Genomic DNA, 26,877 nt, shown 5'->3' with positions numbered 1-26,877 from the left:
GAGGGGAGAGGGATGGGAAAATGGAGGAGGATAGAAGGGAAGAAGAGAGAGAGAAAAGAATGGAGGGAAGGAGCAACGGAGGAAGGAAGGTAGAGAGGGAGGGAAGGAAAAGGTAAAGAGATAGGGAGGAGGGAGCCAGGGAAGAGGAATGAAGTGGGGAAAGAAGAGAAAGAGGAATGAGCTGTCTTCATTTTGTATAGCTAGCATCCTTGAGAGGATAGTAAATTGTTAATTGATTTATTGCTTCTTCTGGACATTGGAGGAAAAGGGGTTTCTGATCAGATAAAGAAACTGGCTTTAACAATATAGGATTAGACAGGTGGCTTGAGAAGAAACACGGCTGGTTGGAGACCTACCACCAAAAGACAGATACTAAGAACCAGCCAGTGAAATGACATCTGACGACTAACTTTAAGTTTTCTTGTTCTATTTTTGCACAAGCCAGCTTTGTGTTGGGGCTGTTTGAGTACCAAAGAGACAGATCCATTACCCTTGTGATAAAGACAGGGAGCAGAATATGCCATGTTTGTCAACTCAGGAGGAGGCCCTTCACATTTCTGCTGGTGTAAAAAGCATCCCTTGTAGCTGTGCAGTGTACAAACCGCATGACCATACCAGCAGCCTGGGAAGAAGAGAGCAATCCCAAAGAATTGTGAAATAAACAGCGTGGTCAGAGAGAAACTCAAGGAAAGGGTCCCGAAACGGAGGTTGTAAATAGCAAGGAGAGGCAAGTACCTCCCAGGAATCCTCAGAAACAGCTGTGAAAGGGCCTAGACTTTCTGCAGTCACATGTAAGAGGGTGCTTTTACTTAGATGGTAGGGGAGAAAGTATTTCCATAAAGATGAAAACTTAGGGTTACATACACATTTTATAAGCAAAGCCAGACAAGCACATACACAAGATGTATAAGACTACCTGTAGGTGGGCACTGGGAATATCTGCAGCATAACTCATGTAAAGAGAAAATGTGTCCAGGCAGCCGGAAGAGTTTGGTTGATAATAGTAAGATTTTAAAAGTTCAGAAGAAGACTGGCCAGAAGTAACAAGAATGTAATAGAAGATATGAAATTTAAAAGTAAGTCATCTCCTAGCCAGAAAGGAAGTGGTTCCTGTTCCTTCATGTGCCAGGAAGAAAATGCCAAATACTGTGTATATGACTTTGATAATTCCTAGGTTCTCCATAAATCTGTTTACAGGTGACACAGAGACTCTGAGATCCAGAGATATAGGCCAGTGTCTGCGGGGACCTGGTGAGTATCAGATGGCAGCTTGGTATAAAGAGCTCAGAACTATGTGTGGAGACTTGTTCTCAGATAGAAAACATGTCACTGACCATTTTTTAGTCACTTTTCCCATGTCTACCATTTCACAGGGCAGTTGTGGGCAGTCAAATGAATCTTACTTAGAAATGAGATGCCGGGGGAGTGGATCCAAGATGGCCGACCACTAACAGCTCAGGATTGTAGCTCCCAGTGAAAGCCCAGAGAACAAGACGACGCCACACTTTTAGACCAATTTTCGTCACTCACCGTTCAGCCGATTCCCAGTGGAGGAGCCCCACGGGTTGCCAGCGTGACTCTTGTGGCCGCCGCAGCGGTTTTGCCAGCGTCTCGGCACAGCAGCTCTTCATGCAGAGCCAACGGGACTGCTTCCCCTACTGACCGGAGTTTGGAGCTCCGGAAGTCAGAGCCGCTTGTTGTGGACTCAAGAGGGAAGCCAGACCAGAGATTCCCAGGTAGAAGAGCACCGTCAGTCTTATCGCTGCTATTTAGGCTGCCACAGTGGGTTGCTCGGATCCCAGCACTGGGAATGAATAAGTTGGACGTCGACTCAGAAACCTAATTAGAAAGGCAGTTCATCTACAATGAAGGGAAAAAAACAGCCTAAGAAGGCCGAGTATACTCAAAATCAGAACCCATCAGCAACGGAACAAGCCCTGATGGAAAAGGACTGTGTTTCATTATCTGAAGTAGGCTTTAAAAGGTGGATGATAAGAAACTTCTGGGAGTTAAAGGAACTTGTTCTAACCCAATGTAAAGAAACTAAGAACTTGGAAAAAAGGTTAGATGAAATGTTGAAAAGAATAGACAATATAGAGAGGAATACAAATGAACTTATGGAGTTGAAAAATACAACACGAGCTTAAACAGCCGAATGGATCAAGCAGAAGAAAGGGTATCAGAGGTCAAAGATCAACTTAATGAAACAAAACAATAAGACAAGAATAGAGAAAAAAGGATAAAAAGGAATGAGCAAAGTCTCCAAGCAATATGGGACTACGTGAAAAGACCTAATATACGCTTGATTGGTGTACCTGAATGTGACGGAGAGAATGAATTCAAGCTGGAAAATACTCTCCAGGACATTATCCAGGAAAATTTTCCTAATTTAGCAAAGCAGGACACTATTCAACCCCAGGCAATACAGAGAACACCACAAAGATATTCCTCAAGAAGACCAACCCCAAGGCACATAATCGTTAGATTCACCAAGATCGAAACGAAGGAGAAAATATTAAGGGCAGCCAGAGAGAAAGATCAAGTTACCCATAAAGGTAAGCCTATTAGACTTACAGCAGATCTCTCAACGGAAACCCTACAAGCTAGAAGAGAGTGGGGGCCAATATTCAATATACTTAATCAACAGAACTTTCAGCCCAGAATTTCATATCCTGCCAATTTAAGCTTTACATTTGAAGGAAAAATAAAATCTTTTAGGAACAAGCAAGTACTCAGAGATTTTATTACCACCAGGCCTGCTTTACAAGAACTTCTTTTTTTTTTTTTTTTTAATTTTTTATTGGATTATAGGTTTTGGGGTACATGAGCAGAGCATGCAAGACAGTTGCGTAGGTACACACATGGCAGTGTGCTTTGCTTTTCTTCTCCCCTTCACCCACATTTGGCATTTCTCCCCAGGCTATCCCTCCCCACCTCCCCCTCCCACTGGCCCTCCCCTTTTCCCCCCAATAGACCCCAGTGTTTAGTACTCCCCTTTCTGTGTCCATGTGTTCTCATTTTTCATCACCCGGTCTTCGGTCAAGGGTATACGAGTAGCTGCGCTCCCCTGCTAGAACCTCCAAACAAGAACTTCTAAAAGAAGCATTATACACAGAAAGGAACAACCAGTATGACCCTTTCTAAAAATACACCAAAAAGTAAAGAGCATTAACATAAAGAAGAATTTTTATCAACGAAAGGACAAAATAGCCAGTTAATATCAAACGGCAGCAACCCTAAATTTAAATCGACCAAATCTCCCAATCAAAAGATACAGACAAAATCTAATGGTGTATCCAAAGATATACATAGACTCAAAATAAAGGGTTGGAAAAAAAAAAAACGTACCAACCAAATGGAGAGCAAAAATAAATAAATAAAAAGCAGGAGTTACAATTTTCACATTTGACAAAATAGATTTCAAAGCTACAAGGATACAAGGGTAAAAGGATTAATGTAATAATAAGAGATCTTAACACCCAGATACATAAGACCCATAATGAGATTTAAATTCAACGAGACAGAAAATTGATAATGATATCCGGGACTGGAACTAAGATCCAGAACAAATAAACTCAATAGAACTCTCCATTTTAAACACACAAAATATACATTATCCACAAAATCTAATGATATATCTAAAGATATACAAAGACTCAAAACAAGGGGATGGAAAAAAACTCACCAACTAAATGGAGAGCAAAAATAAATAAATAAAAAGCAGGAGTTGCAATTCTCACACTTAATAAAATAGATTTCAAAGCTACAAGGATGCAAGGGTAAAAGGATTAATGCAACAATAAGAGATCTTAACACCCAGTTACATAAGACACATAATGAGATTTAGATTCAACGAGATCCAGGACTTGAACTCAGGGCCAGAACAAATAAACACAATAGAGGTCTCCATTTTAAACACATAAAATATGCATTAACCAGTTTAAACACTCAAAATATTGATCAGCCATTATTGAAACCCATTTTAGGAATGAAGTAATATTCCTTTTTCCCTCTTTTTCTTTTTTTCCCCTTCTTTTTCTCTTTTTCCCTCAAAAAAAGAAATGAGATGCCTACTGGGATTAACCTGGTTTGGCCACTAGAGAAGGCACAGAGAAGCAGGAAGCTTTGGGGGATGCTGCTCTAGGCGCTTCTGTACCAGTGGTAACTAAGGAGGTAACAAGCCTCACTCCACCCTGGGAGAGCAAGAAAACCTTCAGTGAGTAACAACAACAACAAAAGCAGAGATGTAGCAGCTTGGATTTCCTGAGCCTTCATTTTGGTGGTTTTGTTGGTTTTGTTTTTTGTTTTTTTTTGTTTGTTTACCTCTCCTTCCCTTTCAACAGAACCCTGTATTGGTCTTTTTTCCCAGATACCACTCGAAGGAAGAGCAATGTTATTACCTACTTGAATTGACCAATGAATAAATAGCTAGTGGCTTGAAATGTGCTGACTGTAGTATATGGGGGCCACGCATGAGAGGGCGCCAGCTTACAGGGTGCACGGGTCTTGTTCCCTGGGGCTGTCTAACAGGGCAGAGAGACCCACAAGAAAGCTGGAAGTAAATGTTAGACATCTAGAGACTACAGAAGGACCCACAATTTGGGATAGGAAATGCATTTTCCTCACTCAAAAGAACTATGGCAAGTTTTCCAGAATGAGAATCTCTGAAATAAACTTCAATATTGACCTGCAGAGAAAGAATCACCTGTAAATAGCTGTTGTGCCAGAGTTAGAAACCAGTTTCATCTAGTGCCGGTTCAAGGTAGACTTCTCTTATCACCTTCCCCCTCTTCTGTCTCACCTCTCTGAACTTGGAAGAGTCAGCAACTAGCCAGCAAGCTGGGGAGAAGGGAATGAAGGTGGAAGACAGAAACACAAAAAGCAGCTAACCATGCCCCTGTCCTCCTACCAGCTGCCAGCCTTGAACTGCAAACCACAATTTTAAAAAGAGAATTTTATGTTAAATATTTATTGTTTAATATCTTGGACTTGATATCTTGGACTAATTTTTGTGTTCAAGCCTTGCTTGCAACTTAAGCCAACTGAGAACTTTCTGTTATATTACCTAAGAGGAATCAGAAAAACCGTAAGCATAAGAAGGTGGGATGGGAGATTTCCCCCACTGAATACATTGTATTGTTTTTTTAAGACACAGAACCCCATTGTCACCCAGGCTGGAGTACAGTGGTGTGATCACAGCTCACTGCAGCCTGAAACTCCTGGGCTCAAGCAATCTTCCCATCTCAGCTTCCTGAATAGCTAGGAATATAGGAGCACAGCACCACACCCAGCTAATTTTTGTATATTTTTAGACATGTGATCTTGCTATTTTGCCCAGGCTGGTCTTGGACTCCTGGCCTCAAGTGATCCTCCCACTTGAGCCTCCCAAAGTGCTGGGATTACAGGCGTGAGCCACCATGCCTGGCCCTGAATAAATTTTAAAAGGACTATGGGATACAAAAATGAAATAAAATAAAATTGTAATTGTGTTACATTGTCATTTGTATTGCTCAAAAGAGCAGTTACACAGAAAATAAGAAAGCCTATGCCCTCCTTCAAATTTTTTTCTGCAAAATGGGAAAGGGAAATAAATCTATTTAAGGGAATAGTACTTTCCCCATTGACAGCAAGAATTGTGGTGGTAGGAAGAGATTTTAACCACATGAAACAACAAGGCAAGGAGGATTCAAAAGTGATCTTGGAAAGCCAAATGTGTAGAATGCACTGATAGAATCACAGAGTCTGTGACACATTTCTAACAGTCCTGAGCGCACTTGCCAAAAGAAGAATGTGGCCCTTTAGAATCATTAAGATCTATGTACAAGAAAATAGTGGTAAAATATAAAGTAAAGAAGAATCCCTTGTCTGGTCACACTAAGGAAATAGCAAGAATTAATTGTTAAGAGCTGGAGGATTTGGCATAAATATATACACAATGAGAAAAAGCTCCAGTTAGATTAGGAAAAAGTTTTGAAACATGATTAAAATCTATGATCAAAACTAGAACAGGAAAGCCTCCTCCTCTTTCAAGGGGTAGGGATCAGTGGGACATTTTTCAAAATAATATAGAGAAAGCTCTCAAGGGAAGAGTAAAGCCAGAGGCTTAAAAGAAAAAAATCTATATCCCCTGCTGCAATGTACTTAGTGAAGTGAAGAACTAGAAGAGACAAAAATGGCAAAATTGAAGCTGGAATAGGGAAAATCAAAGAGAAAGTGAGAGGTTTGTATAGATACAGTGATATCAGAAGAAGGATGACTCAAAAACCTAAAGACACTGCCTACAGTGTCTTGAAATCAGCAAGATTGAAGGGAGAAAGGGTGGCTGGACACCTGGAACAAAGACACAGGTGGAAACTGCATCCACGGGGAACTATAGTGAAGTTTTGAAAATGAGAAAAGGTACAGTTACAAGCTGCTGAGGACGGCACAAAGATAAATTGGGCATGTTGTTGCCATCAAGATACTTTTAATTGGGGATGGACATATACATTCAATTACCTTTAATAAAATGCAGGACCTGATAAGTAATACAGAAACAGAAAATAAGAAAAGATAAATTGAAAAAATTATTAGCTGAATTAATAACTGAAATTATTAACTGGAAAATTAGCCCTTGAGTTGGACCTTAAAATATCACTTATTTGAGGTAGAGTAGAATTTAGTTAGGAAGACTTGGGTCAAAGGCATTCTGGATGTAAAGGGTAATATGGACAAGGCAGAAAATTGCAAGATGGGTGAAAAGGATTGTGAGAAGTCTAATGTAGCTTGAACTAGTTACACACACAAATAATTTTTCAACAAATCAACAACTATGTGACAAATTAGATTGATCTCACTGTTGAATAGAAGCTGAGTTCCTAAGCTAAACAGACCAACTACTAAAATCTAACAGTTCATTGAAATCCTCTACCAAGATTGTTAAACATACAAATTCCTGACACCCATCCAGGAAGATTCTAATTCTGTAATATTGAGGTAAACCCTACGTTTGTAGAAACCATACAAGACTTAAAGGATGATATTTCACCACACTTCTAAATAAATAAAAGGTGAAATAACAGATGCAACAAGACAAGAAGCATATTACTTGTCATTGATTAGACTTTGTTTTCAATCATTCATATCCTCTTATAAGATCTTGCAATACACAAGAATGGGAACAATGTATTTTCCTGGTCCACTGAAGTTGGGTTTGGCCAATAGAATGTGAATGAAATGACAGTGTCCGGCTCTGAGCCAATGCCTTAAGAGGTTATATGTTTTCGCTGTCTTGAGCACCTGCTGTTGATCATGAAAAGAATATGGCAGCTGCTTCATCCAGGAAGAATACAGAGACATCTGAAGCACACCTAAACCCAACCTGTGGTTAAGCCTAGCCAACCAGGAGCCTGAGGTAGAAATTCCCTAGCCGATCTGCAGGCTAAATAACTGAGGAAAAGAAATGCTTGCTGTAATAGTTCACTGAGTGTTGAAGTAGTCTGTTAGCATTATTGCAGCAGTAGCTGATTAATCGTTAAATCGAAGACCACCTTGTATCCTGACCTAAATTTTTCCATGACTCTAATTCCCATCCCAAATTGTATATACTTACATTAGTCAATACAGCTCCCCAAATGTCTTATAGAAATGAAAAGGTAACATAAAGACCCTCCAAAATCAACACACACAGGTCAAATATGACCTCTGCTCATTATCCAATCTACAGAGATAAATTGACATTCAAACCTCAAATTCTTCATTTCCTGTTAATTAGAGCCCATAGCAACTCCAAATCCTGACTCTCCAAGTAATCTGCTTAGTGTCATCCTGAAGTATCTCAATATATGTGAAACTCCTTCATCAAATGCAGCCTAAGCCATCTTCGACTGAAATATACACCTCTATAAGAAGTTCTGAAGTTGGATTCATTTAATCTCAAATTCTCATAAATCCAAATTACACTCCCATATTATATAGAAAACACGTCAATCCCAGCTCCTAGTGCAGTTGCAAAATAATATTCCCAAAGCCAGTACTTGGAGAAATCTAGCCTCACATTAACTGCTGACAAAGACCAGAATAGTCTCAGAGGAATCTAAGGAGAAAGGAAAAACAGAAAGGATTCTCCTGGATTCAACCTCGTCAGGATGCCAGATCATCTCTCCCAGTAGTTTAGATTTCATTATATTTGACCATACACTCAAGTGTGAGAAACTTCTCATTAAGATGTTAATCATAAAATATAGATCATAATCCTATGGTCATCACACATGAAGGGTGAGGTTCTCAGAAAATAGCATTTCAGAGATGTTCATGTCTTCTTGAAAAGTTTAAGAATTTGCAATGATGTCAGCTCCAATCACCAGATTATTTTATTAGAGGTACTTTTCTAGTCTATTCAATAGATTTATGTCCTCTTAGTTTCTGTGTCCTATTTGAGCCCTGTGTCCTGGGCACCTCAGTACTGAAATGGTGGTGAGCTCCATCACCTGAGTTGACCTGAAGAGCAAAGGTTTTTAGTCCTGTGTCAAAGGCTATGGATTCGTTTACGCCTGTAAAACCTGCCTTCTCATACCCACTTTACTTTTCTGCTGGAGAATTATATTCAACAGACTCCTGAACTAAGGCTGCTATAGATAGTTCTAGAAACCTGTGCTGCTAGGAGCCCAGTGAGAACCCAATCTCTCCCATTACACCTTTCAAGTCTTTGGTTGGCATTTTAATGCCCAAGCCCTGAATGACCATTTCAGTGGCCACAGAAATATTTTCATATTTTCAGATCCATCAATATTTTCACATATGCAGATCCATCACCATCCTCTTGGGTACTACCAGATTTGGATTTGAACCATCCTCACTAATCTGCTCAAACTACAGCGTGAGCCCGGGCAAATCCTCAGCACAGACATCTTTTCTTGCAGCCATAAGATATGCCCCTGGGATTCTACTTGCCTCTTTTACTTCCCTATTGCTTTAAGAAAATTCAGCTGCATTTTTAACAGCTTATCTTGTCTCTTAGGTGACTCCCTTTCCTTCTTCACTGAGTGTCAGACAATCACTCACTCAAGGTACTATAGCCCTACCTAGTTCTTTCCAGCTGGTTAAGGCGGGGGAATTTTTGGCGTTTATTTCTGCCTTGTTTTACATGCATTAAAATGTTAGGATAGTTAAATCACTTGGGGTACTAGGCAATGCATAATTCATAAGGAAAGAGCCAGCAAAAAGGTCGAGTACATTGCAGATGAGAGGAAAATAGAAAAGGCGAAAAGCAAGTGATGAAAACTTTAAAATTTTGAGACATTGATATGCTATGCGTGTGAAAGCATTTTGGCTTTGGGGGTGAGAATAGAATATTTAACAACTCTATATATTTTTAAAAACATCTGAAAATCAAGTGTGATGATATATGCGACAATGCTTTGGAAAGTATGAAGTATTATGTATAAATAAGGGACTCATTAGTAGTCATCATCATTCTATAAGATGCCACTAATGATTGTATTTAAGGAAAAATGTGGGTAGAAATGCCAGCATCATGGCAACTTCTTGGATAAGAGAGGCTGTCCTTCACTTTGAGGCCTGTGAGAGTAAATTAGCACTAATTTTAATGTTTAAGCCTTTGGCTAAGACAAGTACTTTGTCAGATAAGACAAGATTTTTCCACCCTGAAAGGGAAATGTCACCTGGTCCCTGCCTCTGGCCTGAATTTAGTCAACCAGGAGCTGCCTCCTCGGTCCAGAGTAGAAAAGAATAATGATAGAGACCAGAACTGTCAGAGCTCAGGGCCAAATTATATTTACCAGCTGTATCTACCAAGGACCCTCTTGGTTGCTGCCAAGAATGAATCAGACACTCTGACTCCGAGGCTCCCAGGACTCACAAGCTGGGGCCGGGGGTGGGAATGATCTCATGATTTAAGAAGGATCCATCACTGTCCTCTTGGGTACTATCAGATTTGGTTTGAATCATCCTCACTAATCTGGTTAAACTACAGTGTGAGTCCTGGCAAATCCTTAACACAGACATGGTTGGGGTGAATTCTCAGGGTGTACTGCTGTCTCTGCTGTTTTTGATTGATGAAGTGACCAATTTCCAGGAGACATCCAGGATGAACACCAGCCATCCTGGAGTACTTGGAGATGATCCAGGGGGAATAAGCATCCATCTCCAAAACCACAGAGTGAGGGTCTGGTAGAAATGCATGCTTAGCCTCCAGCCACCTCAGTGGAATGAAAGCACAGTGTGTCTCAAAATGACAATGAGGCTGCCTGGGTCAGCAAACCCATCCGTCAGATGCTGTCCAGAGATCAGCTATTCTGGTATTTGGTACCCTTGTTTCTCCTTTTGATTAAAGAAAGGTGACTAGGCTGTGTTTAGATGCCTGCCCCCCACTGTCATGCTTAAGCTGTCTGGCTAGATGGCCAATGCCCACCCACCAAACAAGAGACATTACAGAACAATGGAGCATCTGCCTGGGGAAAATCTGCATCAGGACTCCTTTGTGATGTAGCTGTTTTTCTCTAGTTCATTTTCCCAGTGCTGTATGCCTCTCATCCAGAGCTCAGCCACGTGGCAAATACCAGTTAAGCTTCAAAGAACTCTCTCCTAGAGGAGTACACAGAGGCTCTCAAATGCATTTGAGACATTGAAGAAGAGGAATTTTCCCAACATTCAGAAGCAATCATGGCAGGGGTTTTCTCCAAGCTCTTACCTTGTGTTCCAGGATATCATCAATGAGGAAAAAATGGATTTTCCGAGAATCCCAAAGCAACATAACACAGTATGCTAGGAAAACCAGGATTCCAGTCCTGGCTCCAATATTGACTAGTTGAGCAACTTTAGCTAAACGTTTTAACTCTCTAAGCCCTTACAAAATGAGAATAGTAACATTTACCTTGCCTGCTTCCTACCCCAACAGCCTGCTATAAAGATGAAATAAAAAATTCTGTGGGCAAGAGGTTTTTTTTCCTTATCTTTGAAACACAGAGTAAATATTAGTGAATATTAGTAGACTGTATGTCTTCTTATACTACACCAAGTTAGTATACCTCAAATACGTATAAAATGTAAGAACCAAGTCAGACAAAACCATCCCCCAAAGCTCATGGCTCTGAAAGTAGTTGCTACCAATACCCAATGGAATAAATACTCACAGGATCATTGACATTTATTGTTAAAAGGGAGCTAGGGAACTCTTTAGTTAAAAGAGTGTAATATAAACCTAGGTTTGAATCTGGCTCTGCTACTAACCACCTTGAGTAAATTACCTAATCTTACTGAAATCTCAACGGCTTGCCTTTAAAATTGCAATGATAATTGTACCTACTTCGTAGGGTTATTTTGGAGATGGACCAAGGTAATGAGTATAAAGTACTGAAATGCTGTGGTTAGTACTTTAAAATGTTCAATAAATGATAGATATCATTGTTTTAGGGGGCTAATTGCTTTATGATGTACAGAGAAAAGCAGTGGTTTATACCAAAAGAAAAAAGAAAAACCTGAACCCAGATCTAATTCTTTCTTTAGGAGTCCCTGTAGAATGTCATGGTTTCCATATGATTCAGAAAACAGAAGAATAACATTGGCTGGGTTTCTAGATATCCTCACCTATCACTGGGAGTGCTTCTAACTTCTCCAATGTCCCAGTTCAAGTTCCAGGGCTAAAAAAAATTAAAATTCAGTACAGTTTTAAAAAAAAAAAATAACGAAGGCAGATTGATGACAGAGAGACAGCTCACAAGAGCATTATGGACCTTCCTTGGCATCAAAGAGGCCATTTTCTGATGCCAATTTTATACCAGTTTTAAAAAGAATTGAAATACCAAGAGATACCTTGTCTTGAATTTGAGCTGTTGCAAAGGTGTCTCCATAGATTAATTACTGGGTTTTCTTATGCATGTCTTGGCATTGTCCCTGTTAGTTCAGCTACAATGGCTACAGAAACATTCCTATGAGGCCATGTCATATCTCCAAAGACATCAGGTCCCTTCTTACCCCTGGCATCGTGAATCTTATTCCACTCAGGAATAAGTGTGTCTGCTCTGCTTCATCCCAGATATAATCTAATAGAGATTCTTCCCTTTGGCCAGAATTGTTTGAGAAGTAAGCAGGAAAAAGGGTCGGAGTTCTGATGAAGGAGAAATAGTCCTGTATCTGACCCCTGCAGCCAACATGGTTTTCCCTCTCTTCTCTATCTGCCAAAAAATACTTCTCTTCACTGATCAGAAGAAACATTCTCTCTTCCCATTATTCAACAGCGCTGTAAGTCCAGAGCCAGCATCCTCTCACTGGATTTTAAGGCATCAATACACTGTAAATTCAGTGGTTCTGACTTTAATGCTGGCCAAGAATTGTGCTTTATTACCACAATATCGTGTCACCTATGATGTGCCTTTTGGCATGAGTTCCTAAAGAAGGGCACACTCATTTTGAAATCTGTACTCCCTCTCCCAAAAGAGACATTTCTCTCTGATGAGCCTTAGCACTTAGTTTCTGCATCATGTGTTGGGCAAGATTGTTTCCTAATCCATCCATTCTATTGCTCTGTCACTCTGTTATTTCACTCTTCTGAAATTTGTCTTACCTCCCTTCATCAACTAGATTTATGCTTACCTCCCTTCATCAACTAGATTTCAGATTCCTTGAAAGCAAATCATGTAATGTTGTTGTCTTATTATCTGTATTAAAGGTTTTGGTGGTAATGTTTAGCCAGAACACCTGGCATTTCTTTCTCTCCTGTATCAGTCACCCACACACATGAAGGAAAAATAAAACAAGGCCAGATGCGGTGGCTCATGCCTGTAATCTCAGTGCTCTGGCAGACTGAAGCAGGAGAATTGCTTGAAGCCAGGAGTTCAGAACCAGTATAGGCAACATAGTGAGAATCCCCATGTCTACAAAAATAAAAATAAAACATAGCCAAGCAAGGTGGGGCATGCCTGTAGTCCTAGCTTCTCAAGGGACTGAGGCAGGAAGATTGCTTGATCCCAGGAGTTTTGAGTTTTCAGTGAGCTATGATCATGCCACCGCATGTCAGCTTATGGAACAGAACAAGACTCTGTCTCTAAAACAAAACAAAACAAAACAAAACAAAACCTATCTATCTGGAATTCTTACCCTCAATGAGTTTCCTATACCACAGAAGAGATTGGCATGAATAAAAACTAAAACCGAGGTATAAATAGGTTTCTGTTTCTAGTACCAACACCCAGTGTCTGTAACACCTTTAAATTCATGAAGGATAACAGTGAATGATTAGCTCAAGAAAGTTGGGAAATTATGTTAATCACATAATACTCCACAGGAAGAAAGAAGTAATGCTTCTTCCTTCCCAGTTGGGATAAAGAACAAGAAGGAAGAGACCCAGTTGAGAAAAAGAAACTTTTATAAAACTTTTTTCTCTTCTCCAGTTTTCTTCCAACTCTAACCTTTCCCATCACTAAGACAACCTTTATAACAAAAGAGATAAGAAGAGAGGCTTCCTATATTTGCACCACCCAAGACTTTGTCTCAGCATGAGGTATTCCATTGTTTACAACATCCCAAAATAGTCCTTAGCCAGACTTCTCAGCAACCAATCTGCTTTGAAAGAGTCACATTGCCTAAGTGCTAAATATAAATGTATATATTTAGCAGATTCATGGATACACCTAAGGAAAGAAAGATGCATAAAAGGGCAAAGCAATTGTAAAACAATTAATTGGTGTATCAGAAAAAAAGGAAAAGAAAGATACTATGCAAACATACAGTCTCTCACACCCATTCTTTCTTGAAAGCAATGATATTGGATCCCTCTCTAAGAGTTCTGCTTAACAGGAAATCTTCACACAGCTAATATTAGACCTCTGGGGCATCCCGGCTATTCATATACTTCAATGTTTCAAACCATGCCTCTCCTCTGATCCTCTGAATATAGCTGCCTGGAGTGCTGCACTGGGGATTCATCAGGTTCACTATGACAGCGCTATGATAGATTAGTGATGTCTGCTGTGGACAAAGTAGAGGACAGTATCAGCATGAATGCCAGGGGTTTGTTAGCCCTAAAATACAAGTTCCAAACTGGAAATATCAATAAAGTACCATGGAAAATCTGAGGAGGGGCATTAATAAATATTTTCAGAGGTAAATATATTTTAGCTAGGCCTGAAAGAGGGACAAAATTTTAGTGTGTGGATTAGAGGGCAACCTGGCAGCTGAAATTGAATAGCATAAGTAAAAGTATAGAGGCAGAGAAGTTGGGTGTTTGCAACTTTAAGAAATCAAGCATGGACTATTGTGGGTGGTGGGTTCAAGAGATGATGCTGACCCAGTGTCCAGGCCATTGATTTCCAGTAAGAATATAATGTGAACCACATGAATAATTTTTTTAAGATGGGGTCTCGCTTTGTCACCTAGCTGGAGTGTGATGGCACGATCTCTACTCACTGAAACCTCTGCCTCCCAGGCTCTACTCACTGATCCTCCAGCCTCAGTATTTTTTGAGAGACAGGGTTTAGCCATGTACTCTAGGCTGGTCTTGAACTCCTAGGCTCAAGCAATCCGTCCACCTCAGCCTCCCAAAGTGCTGGGATTACAGATGTGAGCCACTGAGCCAGCCCATATGTATAATTTTAAATTTTCTAGTTGCCACATTAGAAAAAATAAAACTTTTAAATTAATTTCTTTCAAAAACATTCCACCATGGACAAATTATTACAGAACTCAGAGCAAAATTCAAAAGGCTTTAGAATAATGAAGGTGATGTAGTGGCGGACTTATGGCAGCTTGCATGGCACATACAGGGGGAACCATAAACCATGTGATAACAACAGCATTATAAAACAAAAAAAAATAAAAGACTATCCCCAGTGCTCTAGTTCTGATCAGACTAACCAATAACAGGGGAGAAGATGAAAAGGGGAGAGGAAGGCTATCAGTGCTGTAAGCTTGCTAATAAGAAACATCAAAACTGCCTGCTTGGCCCCTTCTTCTATGAAGAAGAAATATGGGATTCATTTTTTTTTCCAGGGACATCTCAGTTATTCCTTGCAAGTTAATAACCTTGGGGAGGTTTTATAGTTGGAGAGCTGGATTAAATCTTTATTATCTTTTTATGGTCCACCTTTTTTTGAATAAGCAGATCCTTTTACATTGGGGATTATTATTCTTTTCTAATTTCTTCTCCCAAGGCTTCTCCCTGGTACCGTTTCTTATACAAAAATGCATGAGATTTGAATTCCCAGGAGAAAGCCTGCTAAGATTTTCAGAGAGTTAGAATGCTACATATAAGTGGCTTGACACTCTGGAAAGAGTGCAAGCTTCAGACTTAGTCCAAACTGAAGCCAAATCCTGGTCCTGGTTCTGTCAGTTATTAGCTGTGAAAATGTGGCCAGTTTTCTAAACCTTGCTTAGTCCCAGTTTCATGATTTCTAAAGTGGGTAGAGTAATATCTGTCTTTTAGAAGTTTTTTGAGGATAAAATGAAATAACTTATGTAAAACACACAGGTTGACAGGAAAGATGCTCAAAAATGAGTAGTTCATTCTTGCAATCAATAAATACTGATCAGATGCCTACTATATTCCAGACAATATTGTAGGGTTTGCTAAAACGGCAATTAAAAAAAAGAGAAAGGTTTACTGATGTTGTTTTATAATATCCACAATAGTGCTTGCCATTAGTATAAATTCCCAATATTATCTAAAAGATAATATGGTAGTTATCACATGCCTGACCAAAAAGTGCTATACAATTTCTGAAGCTAGATGTTTTTCTTAGAGGTTCTCCACCCCTGCTTCTTTATTTTGATTATGGGAGAATTTAGCTCCAGGAAATAAAATTGCGCTGACGTCTGGAGATACAAAAATGAGTAAGACCTAGTGCTGTCTCCAACTAGCTGATGATTTTAGCAGAGGCTACAGACACATAACAGGACACCAGCAGGTGTTTATCAGTGTGATATCAGACTTTCACCGAAGGCAGCCATTGCTTATGATGAAATGTGAAAATGTACATGAAGTCCTCAGCTCGGAGATTTCCCTTCAAGCTCTATGAATCTGTGGTGCAGAACTACTTTTCTAAGCATTTTTGAGTCTCATGCAATCTGAAATCCCCTGATTCTATATTAAGGGCTTCCACCCTGCCATCCATCTTGTGAAAACTAAGAAAACTACATTAGACAGGCATGAGAAAGGGCATGCAAAGATTCACATTCAGTGGTAAAATCTCCCCGGATTGAGTGGTAACTACAGAAGTCCAATGATATCCATGCAGAGAAAGAAACAATAAACTCTAATTAGCAAAGATGCTCAAGGATGGCATGGGGAATTCAATATATTTGAACCTTCTGGTCAACTGACTGCCTAAGAGAATTACCTTTTATTTCAATGTTTAATAATTTTTTCTCCAATGTTTTTCTTTTTCAACTTAGCAGAAATATAATTAAGATTTTTCTCTATATTGAATTTTGTAATATTACCATCACAATAAATAATGACTCTTACTTTGTTATATTGTGGATTCATTCCTTCATTCATTTATTCATTCATTCATTCATTGAGAATCCACTATAAGCCACTATAGAGCTGTGGAACTGACCTACAAAGATTTCTGTACAGTCCTTGCATTCACAAAGTTTATAGTAGAAAGGGAATATGGAGAAGTAAACAAGCAATCATGCTATAGCAGGACAAGGGAAGTCGAGGGTTCATGGGACCATGTAGGAATGTCACCCAACCCAGGGTTTAGGGAGCAGGGAAACTTTCCGAGAAGTGATAGCCGAACATGTTCCAAGAGTGCTCAATGCAGAAAAAGTAGCATATGCAGAGACATGAAATTGACAGAGAACAAGGAATTTCTGAAGAAGTAAAACATTCTATTTGCTTGAAGTGTCAGATACAAGGAGACAAATGGCAAGAGATGAGCCCTGAAAGGTAAGCAGAGAGAGATCATGAAGTCATTGGCACATTTGGATTTGGTCCCAACAAGACTTGGATGATGTAGAAGGAAATGATGATGATGGTGATGATGATGATGATGATGATGATGATGATGATGGAAAAAATAATAGGCTGTAGGGTGGCCATTTGTCATTCTGGGAAAAAGAGATGGTGGTAGAGGAGGCTGGAGCAAAAGTGAGCATTTACTATTGAGCATCTATAATAAGCCAGACTCTCTGATAACCAATTTCTTACTTAACATTCACAAGCTAACATGAATAAGTGTATAAACACTCTGCCGTCATGCCAAGAATGGTTTAGAGGAAGACAAAATTAGAAGGAAAACTAATTAGGAGGCTACCCTAGAATCCAAGTGCAACATCATGGTGGTTTAGACTACACTAGAGTAATACTAGTGGAGATGAAAGGTGTTTAAAAATATTCATGTCCAAGAATCAGGATACTGTGTACCCTATGGATATTATTGTAAATATCAATTCCCACTGTTTTTAATGCAATCTAGAAATTTTGAGTTATTGGATTGTATCTGTATTAAACCCAGATCACACTCTTTATATGTCCTGCTTAATCAAAACTTCATAAGGAATATCATAAATTGTTGGGGGTTTTTTACAACAGTCAAGTTGAGAAGCAGAAAGCATTCTCTCTTTTCAGAGCTCTAGTTTTTATGGTTATAAAGATTGCCCATTTTGTCATTAATACAGAGGGAATAGGAAAAATTACAAGGTCCCATAGAGCCCCACACACTGGGATGAGATTGACCTAAATCCTTTCTTAAGAATTCCAGAGAATGTGTAGCCCCCAGAGCATAGCTATAAAGAGGGACATTCAGCCGGGCGTGGTGGCTCAAGCCTGTAATCCCAGCACTTTGGGAGGCCAGGCAGGTGGATCATGAGGTCAAGAGATCAAGACCATACCTGTCAACATGGTGAAACCCCGTCTCTACTAAAAATACAAAAAATTAGCTGGGCATGGTGGCACGTGCCTGTAATCCCAGCTACTCAGGAGGCTGAGGCAGGAGAATTGCCTGAACCCAGGAGGCGGAGGTTGCGGTGAGCCGAGATCGCGCCATTGCACTCCAGCCTGGGTAACAAGAGTGAAACTCCGCCTCAAAAAAAAAAAAAAAAAGAGGGACGTTTGTTCATTTACTAATGAACTCACCATGCAGAATGGGCTATATGGGATAGGGTGCAATTATAATGCATCTTTAGTATTTCTCATATCTCCAGTTAAACTCAGTCTGAATCCCTTTATCCTCAGCCTGGATGACTGTCATGCGGGCCCACAGCTTCCTGGTCCCTTCAGGTCAAGAACAGTGTCACTTCAGTAATCAAAATATCCAGTGTAATAATCAAAACTCAAAACCTCATGCAATATAAGATTTCTCCTTTCCCTGCTCCCCAGGCCTTCCCCAGGCTTGGAGCCTTCGGTAGGGGCAGGGATGTGTCCATCAGCTGTGTCCCACACCATCTATTCCTCCCCACACAGCACGATTCTAGAAATGGCTTCAAAGCTCTTCAGCCTTGGGCTCAGAGAAATAGGAGATGAAGGGAAAAGGGCAGAGTTGGCACAGTCTCTGTGCCAGTGACCATTGTAATTTGGTGTTGGGTCCTTCAGAGCGTGGAGCTGGTTCTTTCCTTTCATGGGCAGTTTAACAGACTTTTAAAAAATCCCTTTGCTGGAAACCTCTGCACTGCTTTGAGGAGAAAGATGCCTCTTCTCTATATAGAATCCCACCAACAAGGTCTTTCTGCCTGTCCAAGGAATCCTTTAGAAAGAAAGCCTTCATTCCACACACACACACACACACACACACACAGACAACAGACAGACAGAGACGGAGAGAGAAAGGAGAGAGTTTGGATATTTGTCCCCACAAAAACCTCATGCTGAATTGTAATCATCAGTGCTGGAGGTAGGTCCTGGTGGGAGGTCTTTGGATCATTGGGGTGGATCCCTCATGGCTTGGTGCTGTCTTCATGACAGTGAGTTCTTGTGACATCTGGTGATTTAAAAGCATGTGGCACCCTCCCTCTGCTCTCTCTACTCTTGCTCCTGCTTTTGCCAGGTGACATCCCTTCTACCCCTTCACCTTCTGGTATGATTGTAAGTTTCCTGAGGCCTCCCTCTAAGCAGAGAAGATGCCAACACCATGCTTCCTATAAAGCCTGCAGAACTTTGAGTCAATTAAACCTCTTGTCTTTATAAATTGCCCAGTCTTAGGTATTTCTTTATAGCAATACAAGAATAGCCTAATACATAGAGACAGAGAGAAATCAAAAAAAGAGAGATATAGAGATACAGGCTGTCCCCCAGAAAGCAGGAACTTTTGCCCCATGCAGCTCACCCCCAATACAGCCAAGCCAGCAGCTGTAGCCAGAGAATTTTTCCTCTGATCTTCACCCAGGGGAGTATCCAACAGGAGTCTCACGTTTCCTACATTTCAGGAACCAAGTGTCAAGCTTTCTGAAGGTTCCCCTGATGCCCCTCTCCCTGGGAGTAAGGTGATAGGAAGCAACACTACTACCCTCTACAAGTGCTATGGTTTGGCTGTGTCCCCACCCAAATCTCATCTTGAATTGTATCTCCCATAATCCCCACGTGTTGTTGGAGGGACCCAGTGGGAGGTAATTGAATCATGGGGCAGCTTTTTCCCATGCTGTTCTTGTGATAATGAATAAGTCGCATGAGATCTGACGGTTTTATAAAGGGCAGTTCCCCTGCACACACTCTCTTGCCTGCCACCATGTAAGATTGCCTTTGCTCCTTCTTCAACTTCTGCCATGATGGTGAGGCCTCTCCAGCCATGTGGAACTGAGTCCGTTAAACCTCTTTTTCTTTATAAATTACCCACTCTCACATATTTCTTCATAGCAATATGAAAACAGACTAATATGCCAAGAGAGGGGAAGCAAAATGCACAGTTACTGATAATTCTCTCTCAGCCTCTCATGTGAGCTAGAGGCAGACAGCTGCAAAACCCATTCACAGTCTCACTGGCATGCCTTGCATCAAGAGCCTTACACTTCATTTAGGATGGCACTTCACTTGGAAACAAAGGGTGTTTTTCTCACCTTTTAGGGCCTCTGCCAAAACTCTGAGACAACAGGAAGAGATGCACATAAAGATCTGTTATATTAAGAAAGACGGGGGCCAAGTATTGGGAATTCTGAATATAATTCTCATCTTTCTGATACTGCCTCCTGAGTGGCAACCTGAATAATCCACATTCTATGTGAATGATCCAAACGGTAATTCAGATACCTGGATGCATGGCCAGATTTTCAGCAACAATCCAGGACCTTCCTTACTAACTCCCTAAATATTTCTGTCCAACTTTCTATGTCCTGACTCTTGATTCTGTCTCTCCTTTGCACTTGTTAACTGATCTTGAATTCCCTGAATTATCCTTTCAACATACAATAAGCAATTTAGTATAGACTCACATTTGCCTGGAAATAATATAATAATTGCCCCAAGCTCTGGGCCTACTTATGTCTTACCCAAACATACAGTAAGAGGTTTTTTATGTAGTATGATATCTGAGACCCTGTGAAAATATTTCTTTCACCCAGTGTCTAAAAGGCTTATATGAAAAAAATCGTTTTATAAATTTGTCTTAAGCATCACTCTTTTTTTGGAGATGGAGTCTCACTCTGTCACCCAGGCTGGAGTGCAGTGGTGCAATCTTGGCTCACTGCAACCTCCTCCTCCCGATTCAAATGAGTCTCCTGCCTCAGTCTCCCTAGTAGCTGAGATGACAGGCACACACCACCATGCCCAGTTAATTTTTGTATTTTTAGTAGAGACAGGATTTCACCATGTTGGTCAAACCAGTCTCAAACTCCTGACCTCAAGCATCACCTTGTTTTAAAATGAGTAACCATGTTGTGTATTTAGCAGAAATACATTCAAGTGCAAGGTCAAGAAGAACAAGTTGTACCACTTTTAATCTACAATTTTGTTTTCGCAATTGGTATATATAAATTTGAAAGTAGTTCAGTTATTGATTTAGCTGCAGAAATCTGATTTTTAGATAAACAATAAATAATTTTTAGTATAAGCATGTCTCAAATATTGTATGGGACATACTTATACATACACATATATATATAGTTAATCTAAAATTCAAATTCAGCTGGGCATTCTGTATTTTGATTAATTAATCTGGCAACTTTATTTTCTGGAGCTTCCAGCCTGACTGCCCATAAGTAGCTCTCAGATAAAATGAGCTCCTTCTAAAATGCATTACGTATTTAAATGGAAATAATAGATTTGCATAGTAATATACTGATGATTGACTGCTGCTCAATTCTGAGTTCAAATAATCAATAACACTTTCTTTCTAGTCTTTCTAACAAAGAAAAGGAAGATGGAAACCAGATTAGCAAAGATAAGAAAACAGTACGGCAATACATGGTTTTTACTGTAATTTCATCTCAAGGATTTCTAGAAAGCCTCCAAAAATATATAGGGTCGCTGAGAATAACTTTGGATGCAAGTAACAGAAAACATAGATTCAAACTGGCTTAAATAATAAGGAAATGCAGAATCACCTGTAACTGGAAGCCCAGGAACATGATCATGCCATGAGAGCCTAGGTTGTCTCTACTACTCCCTTCTGCCCTCCTCCGTGGCAGCTCCCTCTGAGAGCTGCTTCCCTTCATCGCAGCAAACATGGCTCCAAATACAACCAGAGCAGCATACTTACCTGACTACATTCAGTAACTCTCGTCATGAGAATGGCATGTGCTTATCAGTTTAGAAATCAGGGCTCCTTCTGGAGCTGGGGATGGGAAGGAAATCTAAACAAAAATGAGATTTAAAAGAAGTTAAGGAATTTTAAGCAGGCAACAGTACCTACTAAAATCTATTATTGGTTGTTTAACTTCTTATTCAAGTGAGCCATTAATTCGATGAGAAATCTGCCCTCAATATGTCTGTAAGATTGTAAAACCACTGTAGTTTGTTTGTATAACTTGATGACTTAAGTCTTCTTTGGAAACATATACCTAGATTAGAAATATAGGTAAACATTTTAATAGTTTTCTATACATGGGTTTTACTTTTTTCTGAGACTTAGAAATATTGATGTTTAAAGTCATTCCTGAATCTTTCATTTATGAAAAATAATAATGGTGATGACACATTAAATTTGAATAGAGTCTTACTTAAAACATTTTTACATTAATCTCATTTGTGTTCCACAGTAACCTAAAGACAAGGCAGGTATTACTAGGCCCATATTTCTGAGAAGGAAACTGAGATCCACCTTGATAGAGATACTTGTCCCAGATCACATTCAATTACTTTGGAAAATAGAACAAGAATCTATTTCCTTTTGTCACAGCTTCTTGCTACATGGAGTGGAAAATTTCAATGCATATTTTTCTCTAAGCGCAAGGGCCTATATGTAACGTCTGGCCTATATGTAACTTCTGGCCTCAACATGGCAATGGGTAATGGGGTTGGCTATGCTTTTAAAAAATGCACCTATTTTTGAATTAAAAATCATTGTGTTACATTTTTAACACCTTAACATCCCCAAATAATGTGGTCAAGAATTAATTTAGCTTCTTTCTCATGCAAAGGAATCCTACACAAAATTTTACACCTAAGCCCCTTTTTTCCCCTACCATTAAACAGGTTAGAATCATTTTTATTGTAATACAGACATACATACACATATATAAACAGATATACAGAGCACAAAATAAACCCTGAACTGATTTAAGCAAAAAAAAAAGAAAAAAAAAAGGAAATGTACCTGTTCACAATGTTTAAAAGTCTAGTGGTATCTCAATTTCCGGGCTCAAAGAAGAATATCAGTTATTGTTATTGCTTTATCCCACAGTTCTGCCCTCCTACACATGAGCTTCTTTCCAAGGCTCCAATTGGTGACATAGCAGCTGCCTTTATTTCCAGAATAAAACCTCTGAGTCTTAAGTTTAACACAAAGGAGAGTGTGCTTCTCTACCAGTACTCCCATAAATGCCCGATTGTGTCCCATGGTCTCTGACAGGGCAACATGCCCAATCCTACAGTTTGAATGTGTCCTCTAAAAAGTTATGTGTTAGAAACTGAATCCCCAGTGCAACAGTGTTGGGAAGTGGGACCAAGTTAGAGGTGACTGGGCTATGAGGGCTTGTCCTCATCAATGAATTACTGTCATTATTGCAGGTCTGGGTTGTTATTACAGAAGTGAGATTTTTATTGAAGGAATGGGTTCCTTACAAAAGGATAAGTTCAGTCTAGTCTGCATTCGGTCACCCTCTCTCACTTTCGCACCTTCCTCCATGGCATGATGTGGTAAGAAGGTTCTTAAAAGATGTCAGCACCTTGTTATTGGACTTTCCAGAACTATACGCCAAATAAATTTCTGTTCACTGTAAATTACTTAGTCTCAGGTATATGTTATAGTGGCACAAAATGGACTGACACCCATCCCTCAAGGAATCACTGTGAAGAGAATATAGATCTCTGGTCAGACAAGCAATTAAATACCTACCCATGGAACTAGGGTTGCAGTGAACTCCATCCAAAGCCAATAGATTAAGAGTGAATGACAAGCAGTTTTCTAGAAGAAAAATAGAGAAGAATGTTTAAGGAAAAGGGTGATTAGATGCTGGGAGGAAAAAATTAATATCTACCACACTCATGAGCAAAAGCAAGAACTTATTCAACATCATGAGAAACTATCTATTGTTTCACTGCCTAAATATTAATAGCTTCTTCTTTTCCCAGATCCTATAAGAAACTGTATTATCCATCTTGATTATTCCCTGTGGTGCAACATTTACACAGGGAATCTGCCCAAGGAACAATCAAGAACAAATTCTGAAGTTTGAGGTTATGTTTGTCTTAGAAAGAATCAGACTGGTATATATTGCAATCTATACATGGCAGATTAAGAATAATTAACTGGGTGAAGAAGAAAATGAGAAGAAAGTATGAAACCTTCCTGTTTCTTAAAGGTTTTCAGTGTGAAGCAGAGAAGGGCCCTGGCTTCTGCTGAGGGTAGAAAGTATTTGCCTCTGAAGCTGAGATGATTTTACCAACAGGGAGAAATCCTGATCGTGGGTTGTTTTGTGGGAAAACTCAAGCAGAAAGAGAAACCAAAAGCAGTAAAACTCAAAGAGCAACCAAAGAGCCATTCAAAGCTGGTTATCACTTAAATGGTTGTCTGAGAAGTTGCTTTGCCTCTCTTACCGCAACTAACTAACTCTATATTAAATGAAACAATAACAATATTACAGACACCCATTGAGTGGAACTTTGCAGCCTGGTCACCATGGAGATGTTTCAAGTGCCCATGAGCCTGCATTATTGCAGTCCATTTTCCAGATGACTCTAGATTTTATCCTACTGAGTAAATTGCTTTCTGTCTCTCCTCTCTCTCTCTCTCCCCCTGCCCCTCACCTTTTATTCCTGCCAATATTGAAAAAAAAATGAATAAATCCTTACCCTCTGAGGTTTTAGAATCTATACTAGAGATTAAGCCAATAAGTTTAAAATTCTCAAATAGATGCTTTATAATAGTATAAAGGGAATCAAATGCCAAACCAATATGTAACAAAATATATGTAAGACTGATACGTTCACATAGAAAATTACCAAATATTGAAAAATAATAATAAAACCTAAATAAACTGAAGAATATACCAGTCTCATGGATTACATGACTCAAAATTGTAAATATAGCAATTTCTCCACAAATCGATCTGTAGATCCAATGTGATGTATATGAAAATCTAAATCTCAGAAGCTTTTATCAATACAATTTAATTTGTTTAATTTACATGAAAAACAAAGGGCCAAGAATAGCCATTAAAATGATGAAAAAGAACAAAATTGGAAGATTTTATACTGCAAGATATTGAGACATCATACCAACACATTCTAAGATCACAATCATTAACAGTGTAATACAAGTGCAAGGAGAGAAAAATAGAACACTGAAATAAAATATAGAAATAGATTCCATAGCTACACTAACTCAATTAGGGGCAAAGATGACATCACAGTGCCAGAGGGAAAGAGTGGTATTTTCAATAAATGATGCTGGGTCAATTGGGCATCCATAAGGAAAACATCATGAAGCTTAAATTATAGGTCACATCATCCACAAAAATTAATTGCAGATAGGTTGTAGGCAATGATATGAAAGATGAAATTATACGTATTTCAAAATAAAACAAAGGACAATATCTTCAGAATATTGAGGTAAGAAAATATGTCTTAAACAGGACAAAAACACACTAAACATAAAAAATAGTTAATAAACTAGATGCTATTAAGAAGATTTTCTCATAAAAAGACAGTAAAGAAAAAATTAAGATGTATACTTCTTACAAAAGATGCATATCCAGGCCAGGCGTGATGGCTCACAGCTGTAATCCCAGCACTTTGGGAGGCTGAAGCAGCCAGATTACCTGACATAAAGAGTTCGAGACCAGCCTAACTGACATGGAGAAACCCCGTCTCTACTAAAAATACAAAAAAAAATAGCCAGGCATGGTGGAACATGCCTGTAGTTCCAGCTACTCAGGAGGCTGAGGTAGGAGAATTGCTTGAACCCAGGAGACAGAGGTTGCTGTGAGCCAAGATTATGCCACTGCACACCAGCCTGGGAGACAGAGTAAGACTCAGTCTCAAAAAAAAAAAAAAAAGACTCATATCCAGAATATATAGAGACAGATAGCCCAATAGAAAAATGGGCAAAACAATTGAACAGGCACTTCCCAAAAGATGATATCAAAATGGCCAATGTGTATATGAAGCAATGCTCAACTTTATAAGTCATTAAAAAATGCATATTAAAACCAAAATGAAAAACACAAAAAATGCCAAGTGTTGGTGAGGTTGTTGAGTATTCAGAACTCTCATACATGGATAGTGAAAGGATACATTGATACAACCACCTTGAGAAAACTGACTTTATCTACCAAATCTGAATACATGCATATCCTCTCATGTAGAAATTCCACCCCTAGGTTGATAGCCAACAAAAATGAACATATTCATTCAAAGACATTGACAAGAATAATTATAGGAGCATTATTCATAACTGCCAAAAACTAGAAATGCCCCAGGTATCCATAAATAACAGAATTTATACAAAGGAAAACTATTATGGTGTTAGTTGTTAGGATGGCATTTATGTTTGTGGGGACAGTGATGAATGAGAGGGTGTATAAGGGAAGGTTTTGAAATGCTAGTAAAAAAATAATGTGTTTTTGTTATGAATGCTGTGAGCACATATATTCACTTGGTGAAAATTCACCAGAAAGTCCTTTGTGATCTGTACACTTTTCCACATATATGTTATACTTCATTAAAGAAGTGTTTGATGCTGCAGTTAAAAGAGAGAAGGAACGATGTATTAGTCCAGTGGTCCCCAACCTTTTTGGCACTAGGGACTGTTTTATGGAAGACAATTTTTCCACAAACATGTTCAGGAGGATGGTTTCAGGGTGATTCAAGCTCATTACATTTATTATTAGATTCTCAAAAATAAAGCATGCAACTTAGATCCCTTGAATTCATGGTTCACAAGAGCATTCAGGCTCCTGTGAGAAGGTAATGCCACTGCTGATCTGATGAAGGCAGAGCTCAGATATACTCACTCACCTGCTGCTCACCTCTTGCTGTGTGACCTGGTTCCTAACAGGCCACAGGCCTGTATCCATCCATGCTCTGAGGTGGGGATCCCTGTATTAGTGTATTCTCACACTACTGTAAAGAAATACCTGAGACTGGGTCATTTATACAGAAAAGAAATTTCACTGGATCATGGTTCTGCAGGCTGTACAGGAAGCGTGATGCTGACATCAGCTCAGCTTCTGAGGAGTCCTCAGGAAACTTACACTCATGGTGGAAGGTGAAGGGTGAACAGGCATGTCACATGGCCAGAGCAGGAGCAAGAGAGAGAGGAGGAGCTACACATTTTTAAATGACCAGAT

The 26,877-nt window shown here is 39.4% G+C and overlaps 1 protein-coding gene across 1 annotated transcript in view; it reads right to left on the bottom strand.

Moving 5' to 3' along the window:
• IFTAP (intraflagellar transport associated protein) overlaps window positions 1-26,877 on the bottom strand; it is a 253,244-nt gene that overhangs the window by 67,282 nt on the left and 159,085 nt on the right. Inside the window, exons 7-8 of the transcript XR_004730616.3 lie at window positions 23,424-23,492; window positions 21,627-21,720 (exon numbers count right to left, since the gene is read on the bottom strand). The gene's annotated coding sequence lies outside the window, so the exon portion shown is untranslated. The remainder of the gene's footprint in view (window positions 1-21,626; window positions 21,721-23,423; window positions 23,493-26,877) is intronic.

Source organism: Callithrix jacchus, chromosome 10 (assembly GCF_049354715.1).
Source record: "Callithrix jacchus isolate 240 chromosome 10, calJac240_pri, whole genome shotgun sequence".
Taxonomy (NCBI): domain Eukaryota; kingdom Metazoa; phylum Chordata; class Mammalia; order Primates; family Cebidae; genus Callithrix; species Callithrix jacchus.
The sequence above is the reverse complement of the archived record's forward strand: the minus strand, read 5'-3'. Positions and strand labels throughout refer to the sequence as shown.